A 14,692-nucleotide genomic window follows, 5' to 3' on the forward strand; every position below is an offset into this window, starting at 1 on the left:
TCCCATAGCTCATGAGTCATTAATGTAACAACCTGAAAAGGAGGACATATTTATGGCTAACTCAAATTTTCGGAAAAGCTGCAATATCATCATTTGGTTCAAATTTCCATTCTTTGTCTACATAGTGTCATCCATTACACATAAATGTGAATATGAGATGGGTGCTGATGGCTCACATCTGTAATCTTAGCTACTCAGGAGATTGAGACCAGAGGATTGTGGTTCAAAGCCAGCCTGATCAGGAAAATCAATGAGACTCTTATCTTCAATTAACCACCAGAAAACCAGAAGTGGTGCTGTAGGTAAAGTGGTAAATAGTTCAACTTGACCTGAAGAGCTGATGGACAGTGCCCAGAAACAGAGTTTAAGCCCCATGACCAACAAAAAAGATATGAGTTTAAGTTTCCTCAAAATAAAGACAATGTCAATAATCTTCCCAAGCAGAAGAAATAATTCCAAAAGTTAAAATGTAAGTTATGGCTTCTTTGCTGTACATATTCTCTTCTTTTAAAAATTATAAATTTATTAGTTTTACAATAAATTTCAACTAATATTACTTGTTTCAAAAGATAAGTCCATACAGTTGATATCACTTAGCTTTCTTACGATCTTAGATCAAAAGCCAATCCAGGCAGGGTCATCTGTCAAAATCTTATCTATAATTAAACACCAAAAAAGCCGTAAGTGCAGTTTTGGCTTAAGCTGTAGAGTACTAGCTTTGGGGGCATGTGGGCAGGAAAGACAACTGTTCAGGGACAGGGTCTGCCCTCTCGATTCAAGCCCCAGAACCAGCACAAACTAAACAAACAAGGACAGAGAAATAACCCCACATATTTCTTTGGGACCATCGGTAAAGAAGTACTGATCTGAGAAGAGGCTTCTTTTGCTGATAATACTCACTGGTTCCTGCTTTTTTGGAATCCTTATTTCTATGGAGAACTCAGGAACAGATTAAAGGAATTGATAATTGACTCCTGGAACAAGATAATCATCTCAGGGGAGAAATATCCATCCATAAGACACTTTAAAATCTCCATGTCTTTGTTTCTTTTCATTAGAACACTTTTAAAACAATGTCATTTCCTTTTGTTCTATGCTGGTTTTCAAATGGCACATTATTTCTTTTGTAATAGTCTCTACTAGAAGTTTACAGAAAAGTTTTATATGATTAAAGAACACACTCAAAAAAGTCAAGGACAGAGTATCCTTCTAATCTTGGGATTCTGTTCTTGTACAGTTAAAGTAAAGCATACGTTAACTTGAACTTTGTCATTGCTCTATGTTCAATTCCTCTCCTAGGATCAGTTTCCACATCCAGTAACTGTTACTTCCAGTAACAATCGATGGTGCTGCTTGAGGTATAATGAATGTTTTCTGGGTTCACTGTAATAACACAAGGATACCTTTGGACCTGAGGTAACACGTGTTTCAGAGACAACTTAATTAAGATAAAATATGAAATTTATATTTCTTATAAATTCATTATCCATGAGTACATTGAGTTCAAACTTTGTAAGTTCTCTTTAAATGAAGACGAGTTTTAAATGGGAAGAAGGTTCTCAGATCATTCTCTTTGTGAGTGTATTTGCTGCGCATTATTTCCCAAGTGTACATGAGTTAATAGTAAGAGAAAATATAGCAATAATAGGAGAAAGAGAAGTGCTGTGTTTAAGTATAAGGGTTCAATACAATATAGAAGATTCTACAAATAACACAACATTGAAACAATAAAGCCCAGTATGTAGATTTATGGGAGTGATATAGGGAAAGCATTACTCCTAAGTGAAACACTAAGTATGAGGCCACTCCCTTTCTAAATCACGCTTACTAATCATGCAAATTTGTTAAAAGTAAATGGAAGAATAATTCTGCTTCCAATGCAAGTCAGATATAAGAGCCTGGACTTAACTGGAAAAAAAGTCCATCTTGAGAGAGCAGGGATGATACTAGCAATGAACTGGTGGCTACGATGACATTTCTTTTTCTTTACTTATATATACTTTTTGTGGTGGTGGTGGTCTTGGCACTTGAACTCTGGGCCTGGGTACTGTACCTCTGCTATTCAGCTCAAGGCTAATGCTCTACCACTTGTGCCACAGTGCCTCTTCCACTTTTCTTGTAGTTAATTGAAGAAAAGAGTCTCTGGGACTTTCCTAGTCGATCTGGCTTTGAACTCCAATCCTCAGATCTCACCGCCATCCGGTTTAACACTCAGCATATGTAATGTGTATGTTCATCTATCTTTATATGAATTCTTGAGTTAAAAATGTGGTATACAGCTTAGACTTTACACTAACAAAAATGTTTTTAATTTAAAAGTTCATATTACTGGATAAATAAAACCTAAGTATGTAAAGGAGTCTGGGAAGCTCAGTTTGCATCCAGCCTGGGCAGAACAGTCTTTGTGACTCTACCTATAATTAACCAGCCAAAACCTGGATTAGAAGAATGGCTCAAGTGATGGAATACCAGTCATGAGCAAGACTGATCAATAAGAGCTTGGGGCTTTTGCATACATACATACAAACATACTCACACATAGAGGCACTTACATGTGCACACATGAATACAAACATGATACAACTCTCAGAACATGTAGAAAAGTTAGAAAACAATATAAAATATGTCCTGAGTAAGACTAGAATCAAGTGATAATTGTTAAAATTAGAATGTCCTCAAGTGAATTACCTTAAAAAATGTTTGAGACTATTACATAGGTAGGGACCAGAGATAGTAAGAGAATCAAGTAATCATTATTAAAGGGATCAGATCCACGGAGGAACGAATCAGAGACCCCACAGGTGCATCTGAAAATGTTCATATCTTGTATGAAATGTTAGAACATCTTTGAAAATAGTAGATGAACAGTCTGAACAGTCAGTCTAATGGATAATATCATTGGAGAAGTTCAGGATTACTAGTCTGTATCTAGATTAAATCAAGAAAATATGGCAGAGCAATGTGATAAAAGGCTAGAATTCTAGCACTCAGACCAAGACAGGAGATTAGAGAGTGGAATTACATAGTGATAGCTTCCCTGAACCAAGGAGTATAATTTTGTCTTAATAAAACAAGCCATTCAAGAAAGGAATACAGGGGCTGGGAAGGTTGCTCAGTGGTAGAACGCTTGCTTTGCATGCCTGAGGCCCTAGGTTCGATTCCTCAGTACCACAGAAGCAAAAAGAAAAAAAGGTGGACGTGGCGCTGTGACTCAAGTGGTAGAGTGATAGCCTTGAGCTGAAGAGCTGAGGCACAGCACCCAGGCCCAGAGTTCAGGCCCCACCACAGGACCCCCCCCCCAAAAAAATGAAAGAAAGGAATACACAGTAGGCAGATTGGGCTAATTTTGTCATTATGTTTTGAGAAGTCAAGTTTCTTATTGAAATGCATCTCATATATAATCATCTGTTCAGTTTTAATGCTCTCTTCATTACAGAACATTCCTAGATGCAAAATGGCTTATGAATCCCATCCAAAATCTGAAAAAGTAAGTAATCATTCTGTTGGATTCTAAAGAAATAATGAAGTATTACAAGGTTAAGCCTGGAAAAATAACAAATTAAATCTAATGTAAGACTTGTAGATCTTGCTAAATTAGAATTTAGATTTCAAATAAATATTTTGGTTTTGTTTGTGATTTCATAATCTATAGTATAGTACAAAAATTCTTTTTATGTAGATGGTTTAATTGACAAATTCACAAATGATTCTGGCATTCTATTTGCCTAGAATATTCATTCAAGAATGTTATAATTAGAAATTAGTTAATAGATAATTCCAATAGTTCATGTATTAAATGATCATGTGAATAATGTAGACAGAATTGCCAACAAATGGATTGTATTAATTTATAAATTTAGAAAAAGAGCAATTTTTTGAGGCTTTGGTATAACTTGGTATGAAGAGAATAATTCTGTGAGATCCTCTTTCTTCTACCTATATGTAACACAGGAAGCAATTCCCTTAATTACGTGCTTCCGTACACAATGAGAAAAATGCGAGGTTTGGGGTTTGTTTTAATTTTTGTTTTGTTTTATTGGTTTGTCCTAGGGCTTGACCTTTGGGCCTGGAAACTGTCTCTGAGCCTGTTTTTGCTCAAATCTCATGCCCTACCACTCCAAACTCAGTGCCACTTGTGTTTGGCTTTTTCTGAGAAGTTTATGGGAGATAAGTATCTAAGGAACCTTCCTGCCTGGGTGGGCTTTGAACTGTAACCTTCCAATCTTACCATCCTGAATATCTATGATGGTTAAAAATGTATAAATATAAATAATATTTGTAAGTGTTCTGATCTCAAGAATATCAGTGGGAGATAAATTCATGTAACCCAGTTTATTGTGGTGTTCTTTCCAGAACAAGGAGGGCATCACATTAACAGAGGTGTAGTATTTTTTCACAATAGAGATAAGGTATATTTTATGCAACTTATTTTTTAATTTAATTTTATTGACAAAGTGATGTACAGTGGGGTCAAAGTAATTGTAAATTAGTGAATACATAACTCATTTTTCTCATAATTTTTCTTCACCCTAATACCCTCACAAGTTGTAATGTACATTTCCAACATAATGTCTTGTGCGTATTGTTATTGCATTGTTTTGCCCTTTGTCCTTTGTCTCGCCATTAAGTTGTTCCCTATCCCTTCCCTAATTAAGGGAAATATATATATACAACACACAGGGTACCAAAATCAAATACAGCAGGGGATAAACCATAGGGGGAAAATCCAAAGAAAATAGAAATCACATAGTACATTAAAAAAACAACAATCGCAAATAAAAATCTCTGTTTCCATATCTTAGAGTTCATTTTGCTCAGCATCAGATTATATGGTCATATATACGTATAACAAAGCCACTGGAAAATAATAGTTTCATGGACAAAATATCATGAAAACTATACGTTAAGTGTTTTGATGGTAAAGGTGGAATTAGGATTGGTGAGTTCGTGATTCTGATAAAGTAATTTCAAAAGAGTTTTAAAATTATGACAGGTAAAATTTAATTGTGCAAACTTTTTAACATCTTAGCCTATTAAGAAAATTTAAACTTGCCTGGGAAAATAGGCTTTCATGCAAAGAATCCATGGAGACTAAGCTGAGAGGGAGCAATGTGGGTGAAGATGGCTCATTTTCACAAAAAACAAACAAATCTCAGAAACCTTGCAATAAATCCTGTAGGTTCCTTTGAGAATTGTCCTTACCCAGGAAATGTACTCTCACTGTGTGAAACAAGGTTGTAGTGGAATTTAAATTCAAAATTCTTAAAAAAAAATAAGGCATCAAAATTTGTGAATTGCCAAGCAGTAATTCTCTGAAAAACATAATTTGGGTCAAAATATTTAGGGAGAGCTTGTTTGGAGGTTCTAGCAGGGGAGCGCAGCTACTCGTATACCCTTGACCGAAGACCGGTCCTCCTCTATCGGGATGGTGTTTCTAATGCATTTATAAGATTATTTCTTTGTTGCTTTGTATGTCCCTCCCCCACAGTGTAACCCCTGCTTTCACTATATTTGATGTCAGTATATCATGTGGAGGAGATGGGGACAAACAAGTCGTTTAAGGATTCAGGTGGACCTGTTGCAACAATGAGAAGTACAAAATGTCATGTCAAAACCAGCTTTACAATTTCGGTGTGGGGGGGGGGGGAGGGGGGTATAATTGGGTGGGGGGAGGGGGGTAAAATTGGGTGGGGGGAGGGGGGAGGCAGGGAAGGGAAGTGAAGTGTAAACAAAGGAGGAGGCTGCAATGCTTGGTAAGAAATGTATGCATTATCCTGCCCATGTAATTGTAGCCCCTCTGTACAGTATGTTGTCAAATAAAATAAAATACAATTTAAAAAAAAAAAATATTTAGGGAGAAAGTGTTCTCCACAATGAAAGAAGGTATTGGGTTTACACTTTTCTGCTTGTAATACTTTCCATAATGTCTTTGCACGTGAAGCAGTGAAACAGAAAAAAATCTTATTGGATACTTCAAACCAATGATTTCACATTTCTAAGTAGCTCACAAAATATAATATCCTTATTAACATGAGATAGTGAAGACTTTCCTTATTACATAAGCCAAAAAGTTTTGGAATCAGAAAAGAAGTGAGCAAATTGAAAAGGAAAGAAAAGGCGTTCTTAGAAGCCCTACCTAAGCATATTGGCTCCAACAGTGGAGGGAGGCCAAAACTTTATGATATATTGTAATAATATTTTTGGTACCTAATGTGATTTTACAGAGCTTATTTGGCTCCTTAATGCAGAACAGATTGAATGAAAACATGACAGTAAATTCCACATCCAAATAAATGAGCTTTAAAAGAGAAACCATCAACATGTAGCAGTGAGGGAGGCCGAATAGTCCTTCAGCTTCACTAGACTTGAAGTCCAGAAGCTGTGATTAATTGGAAATCAGGCAAGAGCTAAGAGGAGGACATCAAAGTAGAACACAGAAGTATTGTCCTTTGTAACAGACACAGTCATTCAAGGTATGGGTGATTTAAATCTGGTCCCCTTAGTAAACCTTGTTGAGCAAATGAAAGACCAAGAAAAAAATAATCGGTTGAAATCATTTTGCAACGAGTAACTTCCTGTTCCCGATATGGCATCAAAGGAGAATACTGAAAGAGAAGATAAAAGTGGAGTATTCTTCGATTTCCTCTAAACATGTTGTTAGCAAAATATATCTTTGAGTTTAGAAGTGTTTGAACCAAAAAGTGGTGGAGTACTTATTTTTGTGGGCACTTTAAACACAGGAAGACTTTAAAGGTAAAAGAAAAAAGAAAACGAATAGCTAAATATTTGTGATCACAGCTTCTTGGACTGGTTTTTTGGAGACAAAGATTTACATTAGAGTTTGTCCTCATTAACATAGATGTTGGGTTTTCATGGCAACCAAATACAAGTGTAAAGTTTAATGGCTCGCTTGGACAAGTAAACAGCATGACAGAAAAAAATGGCAAATAATATTTAGTGAATTACTTCGACCAATTATTTTCCAGAACAAAGAAGAAAGATATAACTCAAAATCACTTGACTGAAAAGTACGAGAAAAGAGTAGTGAAGAGAGATGAGCGAAAACATAGAGGACTGTTTTGTTTCCAGTGGAGCACTGGGTTCTTGATCTTGTTTCTTCCATTCTATTCACAAGCTATCAAGTGTGTCTCAGGACTGGAGTATCCAGTTCAGAAAAAGAAAACTCGCTGAAGAAAATATTTGCAGCAGATATAGGTGATTTATAACCTTAGACAATCTATTTAAATCTGTTCAAAACTCTCCCCTGCCCCAAACTGCTCTTTCGAACAGCTTTGTTTGCTTTTCCAAAGACTGCACTTCATTAACTATTTAAAATTTTGAGAGGTCATATTCAACAATCTAGGGATTACTGTTTGGTTGCGATTTCTGTGTGTTTTTGTTTTTTTTTTGTTGTGTTTTTTTTAACTGAATTTCAGAAGGTTTGCAAGTGTGTTACAATAAAATATGTCCATCTAATTGTCCAATGCTACTGGATTAGAGTCACTCCTTCTATCATTCTCAACCAACCCCTTCTGCAAGATTAATTTCAGATTTACTAATTCCTTTATCCCATGTGTACATTGAGCATTCTAGCTGTACTTGCCCCTTGTTCTATTTTTCATTCATTCTATGTCTTTACTATTATTCCTCTCTGGTTTCAAATTCGTGATAGTCATTCTGTTAAACTGTTGGTTAATATTTTGAAAGTTTTATATACATTCCATGGAGTTTCAATCCTGCATATACTTGAACTGATGTCAGTTTATATTTCCATAAATCACTCATCTGCAATAACAATTTGCAAGACTGGAGACGTGAAGCCCCTAGACATGATTTTATTCTCATCGATTTGGAAGATGAATCTTTAGTAAATAAGAAAGTATAAAAATGGCTTAGAATGTATTCCTAACTACCAGTTTTTATAAATGGCTTTGTACAATGGTTTTTGATTATTTTATTTTACATGGGATAATATTTTCTACTACCTATAAGTTTTGGAAAAAGAAGGAAGCTTCGATTTACTAGTATAGAGGAATATGATAGAAATAGAAGACAGATTTTATGTTTGTCACATCTCTGATGAGTACCCATATTTAAGGCTTAAATTTATATTTCTTCCTATGTTAGACAGATAGGGAAAACATAAAACAACATATGCTAAGGCAAATATTTGTGACTTTTTAAAATGTACCTTATTAAGTAATGAAATTTACTTTATTAGCTAGTTTGGGTTTGAATTATGGGAGGCTGATCTATTAACACATTTCTGGAAGGCACATATTGAACAACACAAATGCTGGTGGGTATTATTTCTACACTTTAATGAATGGTTGAACCTGTTTGGCATTAGTGCTGGGTAAATAAATCAACTCTGTTGTAACTTACTCCCTACACATGAAAAACTTGTAATGTCACTAAGTATCATCTACTTGTCAAATGTTATTTTTGCGAATGTGATTTTAAAAAGTTTATTTGAAAAGGAATACACTTTCAGGAGATTAAATGTAGGTTATCATTGGTTTGAGAATGACAAAATTTTTTACTATAAAACCAAGTTTTCCTGAAGTACCAGTGTTTTGAAGCACTAAGGATCTTCTCAATTAATGTTTTACTGTATTATATTTGATCTCTAAGTCAAATTTACCTAGCCTTGGTAGACCAATTATGGATCTATCGTTTCAGGAACTATTTTTTTGGCCTACTTATGCTGGACTGAAATTTTTCATTAATCATTAGAGGAAGGGTATTAAAAAATCCTGTGACATTTGTGATTTGTTCACTCATATGGCCTGGTCATTTGTAAATTGAAAGTTTGAATTACTGTACTTTCTCTCAGATTTTGTGATCTCATTTTTAAATTTTTTTAAAATTTCTTTTTTAAAATTTTTTTTAAAATTTTTTTTGGGTCCAGTTGTGGGGCCTGAACTCTGGGCTTGGGCTCTGTCCCTCAGCTCTTCAGCTCAATGCTAGCGCTCTACCACTTGAGCCACAGTGCCACTTCTGGCTTTTTCTTTTTGCTTATGTGGTGCTGAGGAATCCAACCCAGGGCCTCATGCATGCAAGGCAAGCATTCTACCACTGAGCCACCTTCCCAGCTCTGTGATCTCATTTTTAATTTTAAGTTGCCTTGCATTTCACAATTGCTTACTGTCTTAAGCAATTGTGTCCCTGAAATAGGAAATGAAAAATTGAGATGGGTCTTCAATTACTTTTTGTTGGCATGTTACATGGGCCTAGAGGAGAATTCTTGTCCTTGTTATATGATGATGGGAGCTGGGATCCTAGGACCCATGGGTCCTGCAGAAGAATAATACGTTTTAGACATCATATTGGGTATAATCAGTAGGAATGCTTCAGAAATATGTTGAAAAACAGTTTGAGATCAGAGAGTTAAAATCCCTAATAGATTACAGAAAAACATCTTTTTTTTACCATGTGAATTCAGAAGATCAAGAACACTTAGTAGGTATCACAGGTTTATACCGAAGACATTGCATTGATTCTTTTTATATTCTAATATATATTCTAAACTGAATTATTTATATTCCAATCTATTTATTGGCATAAATATCAATTTGTCAAATTATCAATTAATTCTAGTAAGATTCACTGTGTGAAACACTGTGATTAAAACATTACCAATTTAAGGCCTAATATCGAGGAGAAACCTATGGACTGCTGTAGAGAGCTGTGAGAGGCCGCACCTGGAAGATGGTGCCAGCTTCCGCCCTCTGCCTTCCCGATGGCGAGCGCTCTCGTGGTAAACAACTCCTGATATGGCTAAGGCAAAGAATCTGGCTTGCTTCCGCACACCTGAACCTATTGGTGGTTCCCACGTGGCGTATCAGGGTTGGCTACCCAGCGGGTACTTAAGGCTGTGGGGAATTCTCCCCGGGGTTGGGGTCAGAAGATTACAAAAAGGTCCTGAATAAAGTGCAGAGAGGAGAGTCCGGTGTCACGTCTTCCTTGCTGGTCGAGGCGGTAGCAACACGTGGTGGCCCGTACGGGGACTCAGCCATAACCCCAACGAGGACTCAGAACTCTCTGCGGTCAGTGTGGTGCACCGGTAAGTCCCCAGGTAAAAGGGGAATCCGCCACAAGAGCGGGGTGTAAGTTCCCAGGTAAAAGGGGAATCCGCCACAAGAGCGGGGAGTATGTTCCCAGGTAAAAGGGGAATCTGCCACAAGCGCGGGGAGTAAATTCCCAGGTAAAAGGGGAATCCGCCACAAGAGCGGGGGATTTTTGCTCTTCTCGGTAGATAAAGAGAGAGCGAAAACCCAGGGCTAGTCAGTAGAGTAGCCAAAAGTGAAAGTAAAAGTTTGTTTACCAGCTTTAAATGTTTAAAACATGGGCGCTTCTTCTTCGCACCCAATTTTTTTGGCTCTCAATGAGCTACAGCACTCAAAAAAGTTAAAAATAAAAAAGAGTACTTTAGAGAGATTTTTGAATGAATGTGACACCGTTGCCTCATGGTTCGCTGTCTCCGGAAGCCTCACGGTGGCCTCTTGGGAGAAACTAGGGAGGGACCTAGATTTTGCCTCTGAACAAGGAACGCTTAAGAGCGGAGTGAGACCAATATGGAAACTGATAAGAGGCTGTCTCAAGGACCAGCGTTTGTAAACATTTGGGTAAATGCCCAAAAGTGGGATTGCTGGATCATAGGGGAGATCTATGTGAAGTCTTCTGAGGAACCTCCATACTGCTTTCCAAAGTGGTTGAACAAGTTTACATTCCCACCAACAATGAAGTAAGGTTCCTTTCTGTCCACATCCCCCCCAGCATCTGTTGCTGTTAGAGTTCTTGATTTTTGCTGTTCTAACTGGAGTGAGGTGATATCTCAATGTTGTTTTGATTTGCATTTCTTTTATGGCTAGGGATGCAAATGTTTACAAACAAGACCACACTAAAGCTACCAGCACATCTATGTTTATTGCAGCATTATTTACCATAGCTAAGATATGGAACCAACCCAGATGCCCCTCAGTAGATGAATGGATCAAGAAAATGTGGTATATATACACAATGGAATTCTACACCTCCATCAGAAAGAATGACATTTCCCCATTTGTTAGGAAATGGAAAGGTTTGGAAAAAATTATATTAAGTGAAGTAAGCCAGGCCCAAAGAAGCATAGGTCCCATGGTTTCCCTTATTTGCAATATCTAGTATAGGTATGAGTCAAGCGGAAAAGGTCAGATAATGTGATGTTAGGAAAATGAACCCTTAAATATGTATTTTAATGTTTTCGTTTCTTTCATGCATGTGTTTCTAACCCATTTATAAGATTATTTCTTTGTTGCTTTGTATGTCCCTCCCCCACAGTGTAACCCCCGCTTTCACTATATTTGATGTCAGTATAACATGTGGAGGAGATGGGGACAAAAAGTCGTTTAAGGATTCAGGTGGACCTGTTGCAACAATGAGAAGTACAAAATGTCATGTCAAAACCAGCGGGGAAGGGAAGTGAAGGGTAAACAAAGGAGGAGGCTGCAATGCTTGGTAAGAAATGTATGCATTATCCTGCCCATGTAATTGTAGCCCCCCTGTACAGTATGTTCTCAAATAAAATAAAATACAATTAAAAAAAAAAAAAAAAGGACCAGCGTTGCAGTGAGGCGGTAGAGAATGGTCAGGCCGCCCTAGAAATGCTGCAGGAAGAAAGATCGGAAAGGGCAGACAGCGAAAAGGAGGAGAGCGGTGGGGGGGGGGTGTTATACCCTGATTTTGCCGAACTAGAGACCTCTGAGTCTACAGACTCAGAGGAACTACAATCACTCATAGAACAAATAGAAAAAACAAAGATAAGAAAGAGGAGGAAAGGGAAGGAGAGAGAGGACCCAGATAAAGACGAATGCACGCCCTCCATGTGCCGTGCCACACCTTTGGCCCCTCAGCTCTATGCGGAGGACCCTGGAAGTGGCAGCCCCGGCTGTTCTTTCAGCCCAGGCATGTGGAAAGCGGTCAGAACCGAGTTACATCTAGCCTGTCCAATATTTCAGGATCCACAGGGACAGCGGTATCATGAACCCTTAGTTTTTAAGGTGATAAAATCTTTAGCTGAGTCTGTGCGGACATACGGAATCACGGCCTTCTTTACTGTAGCCCAGGTGGAGGCCCTAAACAGACATTGCATGACACCCGGTGATTGGAGTGGGCTCGCACGAGCTTGTTTGAATCCAGGTCAGTATTTAGATTGGAAGGCCTTTTTGATTGAATTTTCTAGTGAAGAGGCTGCAGCCAATCAGGCTAGGGGGAAACCAGCTTGGGACAGAGATATGCTGCTTGGACAGGGGAGATTCGCCAATCAGCAGATAGGCTACCCGGTTCAAGTTTATGAACAAATCAATAAAATTGGCATAAAGGCATGGAAGGCCTTACCAAATAAAGGCGAGGTGAGTGGCAATCTCACCAAAATCCTGCAGGGCTCTATGGAGCCGTTTTCGGACTTTGTTGCTCGTATGGTCGAGGCCGCTGGCAGAATTTTTGGTGACCCAGATGCAGCCATGCCATTAATTAAACAGCTTGTTTACGAGCAGTGCACTAAGGAATGCAGAGCCGCCATAACCCCATATAAGAACAGGGGACTGGAAGCATGGATGAAAGTTTGCAGAGAGCTGGGCGGACCACTAACTAATGCTGGATTAGCTGCTGCTGTGGTGCAATTAACCCAGAAGAATGGGGCTGGGAAGGTAGCTCAGTGGTAGAGCGCTTGCCTTGCATGCATGAGGCCCTGGGTTCGATTCCTCAGCACCATATAAGCACAATGAAAAAAGCCGGACGTGACGCTGTGACTCAAGTGGTAGAGTGCTGGCCTTGAGCTGAAGAGCTGAGGGACAGCGCCCAGGCCCAGACTTCAGGCCCAGGAAAAAACCTATTCAAAAAATGCTGCAAATTTGTCTAAACAGTTGTTTAGTTATCTTTTAGGTAATTGAACTGGGGAGTTCGACAGCCTGATGGAACAGCTCAGGGTTGCCATCGTCATGGTGAACTCGACCCGAGTGCATGCCGGATTGGCGGAGGGGTTATCTTCATGGATCTCCGCTGCTATGAATCATCTCAAGGAGGGGGCGGGTTTGGGAGCCCTGATAGGCCTCCTGGTGTTAGCCTCCTTGGTATGTCTGTGGTGCATTTGCCAAATTAGAGGTTCTCAGCGTCGCAGTGCAGCCATGATTATCCAAGCCTTTACAGTCAATGGAGCAGGTCAGTCCCCATAAGCGTGGCTTGCCACCCTAAAACAATGAACACAGATTGCAAAGCCAAAATACTGCAGTCGAGAGGCATGAGTTTTGCCCTCGAGGAGAGCATGTTTGATTGCACACGGGTTCGATTCGCCTTTTCCCGTCCTTGTGAAAAACGAATCAATGGACAGGCTGAGTCATCCCTAGAGAAGGCTCCCTCTGGGAGAAGGCTTGTATGCAGTCCTTGCAATTGCACAACAGGGATCAGACCTCTGTTCTCATCTGTGTTCTTTAAACAAAAAAGGGGGAACTGTGGAGAGCTGCGAGAGGCCGCACCTGGAAGATGGTGCCAGCTTCCGCCCTCTGCCTTCCCGATGGCGAGTGCTCTCGTGGTAAACAACTCCTGATATGGCTAAGGCAAAGAATCTGGCTTGCTTCCGCGCACCTGAACCTATTGGTGGTTCCCACATGGCGTATCAGGGTTGGCTACCCAGTGGGTACTTAAGGCTGTGGGGAATGCTCCCCGGGGTTGGGGTCAGAAGATTACTAAAAGGTCCTGAATAAACTGCAGAGAGAAGAGTCCGGTGTCGCGTCTCCCTTGCTGGTCGAGGCGGTAGCGACAGACTGCTCCTGGAGCTATGGAAATATTTTGTGATAGAATATCAGTGGTGTGAGTTCCTGCCTGGTTGGATGGTAGACAGACCAGGACATTAGGTAATCATGCATATGAACATTTTTTTCATCTTCTTGGCTTTAGCTACTTTTGTAATGGTAGGTATAATAATTACATTTTGATAAAATACCTTCTAGTCAGAACAGTTATATCTGAACTGTTCATCTCTCTATGATCCCTTGTTACTAATATTAGTTTTGTTCAAGTAAGATAATCTATGCTGTCAGGGTAACATATTCTGGTTGGTCTGTTCCTACATTGAAGAAGGGTAAAGTGTCATGTAGACATTTGTGCCTGTAAGACCGCATTTGGGAATTTTAAGCTGTAGAAATTTAGAAGTAGCTCTGAAGCAAGGCTTACTTTGAATATATTAGTTCCACAAAGGTAACTCATTAGATAAATAAGTACTTGAAAAGCCATCACCTTTTTTTGAGGTCGTGGGGCTTGATCTCTGGGCCTGGGCGCTGTCCCTCAGCTCTTCATCTCAAGGCTAATGCTCTACCACTCGAGCCACAGTGCCACTTCTGGCATTTTTTCTTTTTGCTTATGTGGTGCTGAGGAATTGAACCAAGGGCCTCATGCATGCAAGGCAAGTGCTCTACCATTGAGCACCTTCCCAGCCCCACAGCCATCACCTTTGGACCTAGGTATAAAGACTTCAAAGTATGATCAAATTTAAAATGAAAAAGACGTAAAATAGTCATTGACCAAAGAAATTGCAAATGTGAGCAATCGACTGAACAATATAAGTATTTCCCACTATACAGAGAATTTAGGAGAAATAAGATCAATAGCATTTTTAGGAACAATAAGATTTCCTTGTTATAAAGAGGCAACCAAG

At 39.0% G+C, this 14,692-nt stretch overlaps 1 long non-coding RNA gene across 1 annotated transcript; it reads left to right on the forward strand.

The window, feature by feature from the left end:
* The first annotated feature begins 1,305 nt into the window (after positions 1-1,305).
* On the forward strand, positions 1,306-7,254 carry LOC138803722 (uncharacterized). The gene is made up of 3 exons (XR_011365025.1): positions 1,306-1,416; positions 3,437-3,487; positions 6,987-7,254. It is a non-coding gene; the product is annotated as an uncharacterized lncRNA (long non-coding RNA).
* Positions 7,255-14,692: the final 7,438 nt, after the last annotated feature.

The sequence above is a fragment of the Dipodomys merriami genome, unplaced genomic scaffold (assembly GCF_024711535.1).
Source record: "Dipodomys merriami isolate MVZ:Mamm:240054 unplaced genomic scaffold, mDipMer1.0.p SCAF_347, whole genome shotgun sequence".
Classification (NCBI taxonomy): domain Eukaryota; kingdom Metazoa; phylum Chordata; class Mammalia; order Rodentia; family Heteromyidae; genus Dipodomys; species Dipodomys merriami.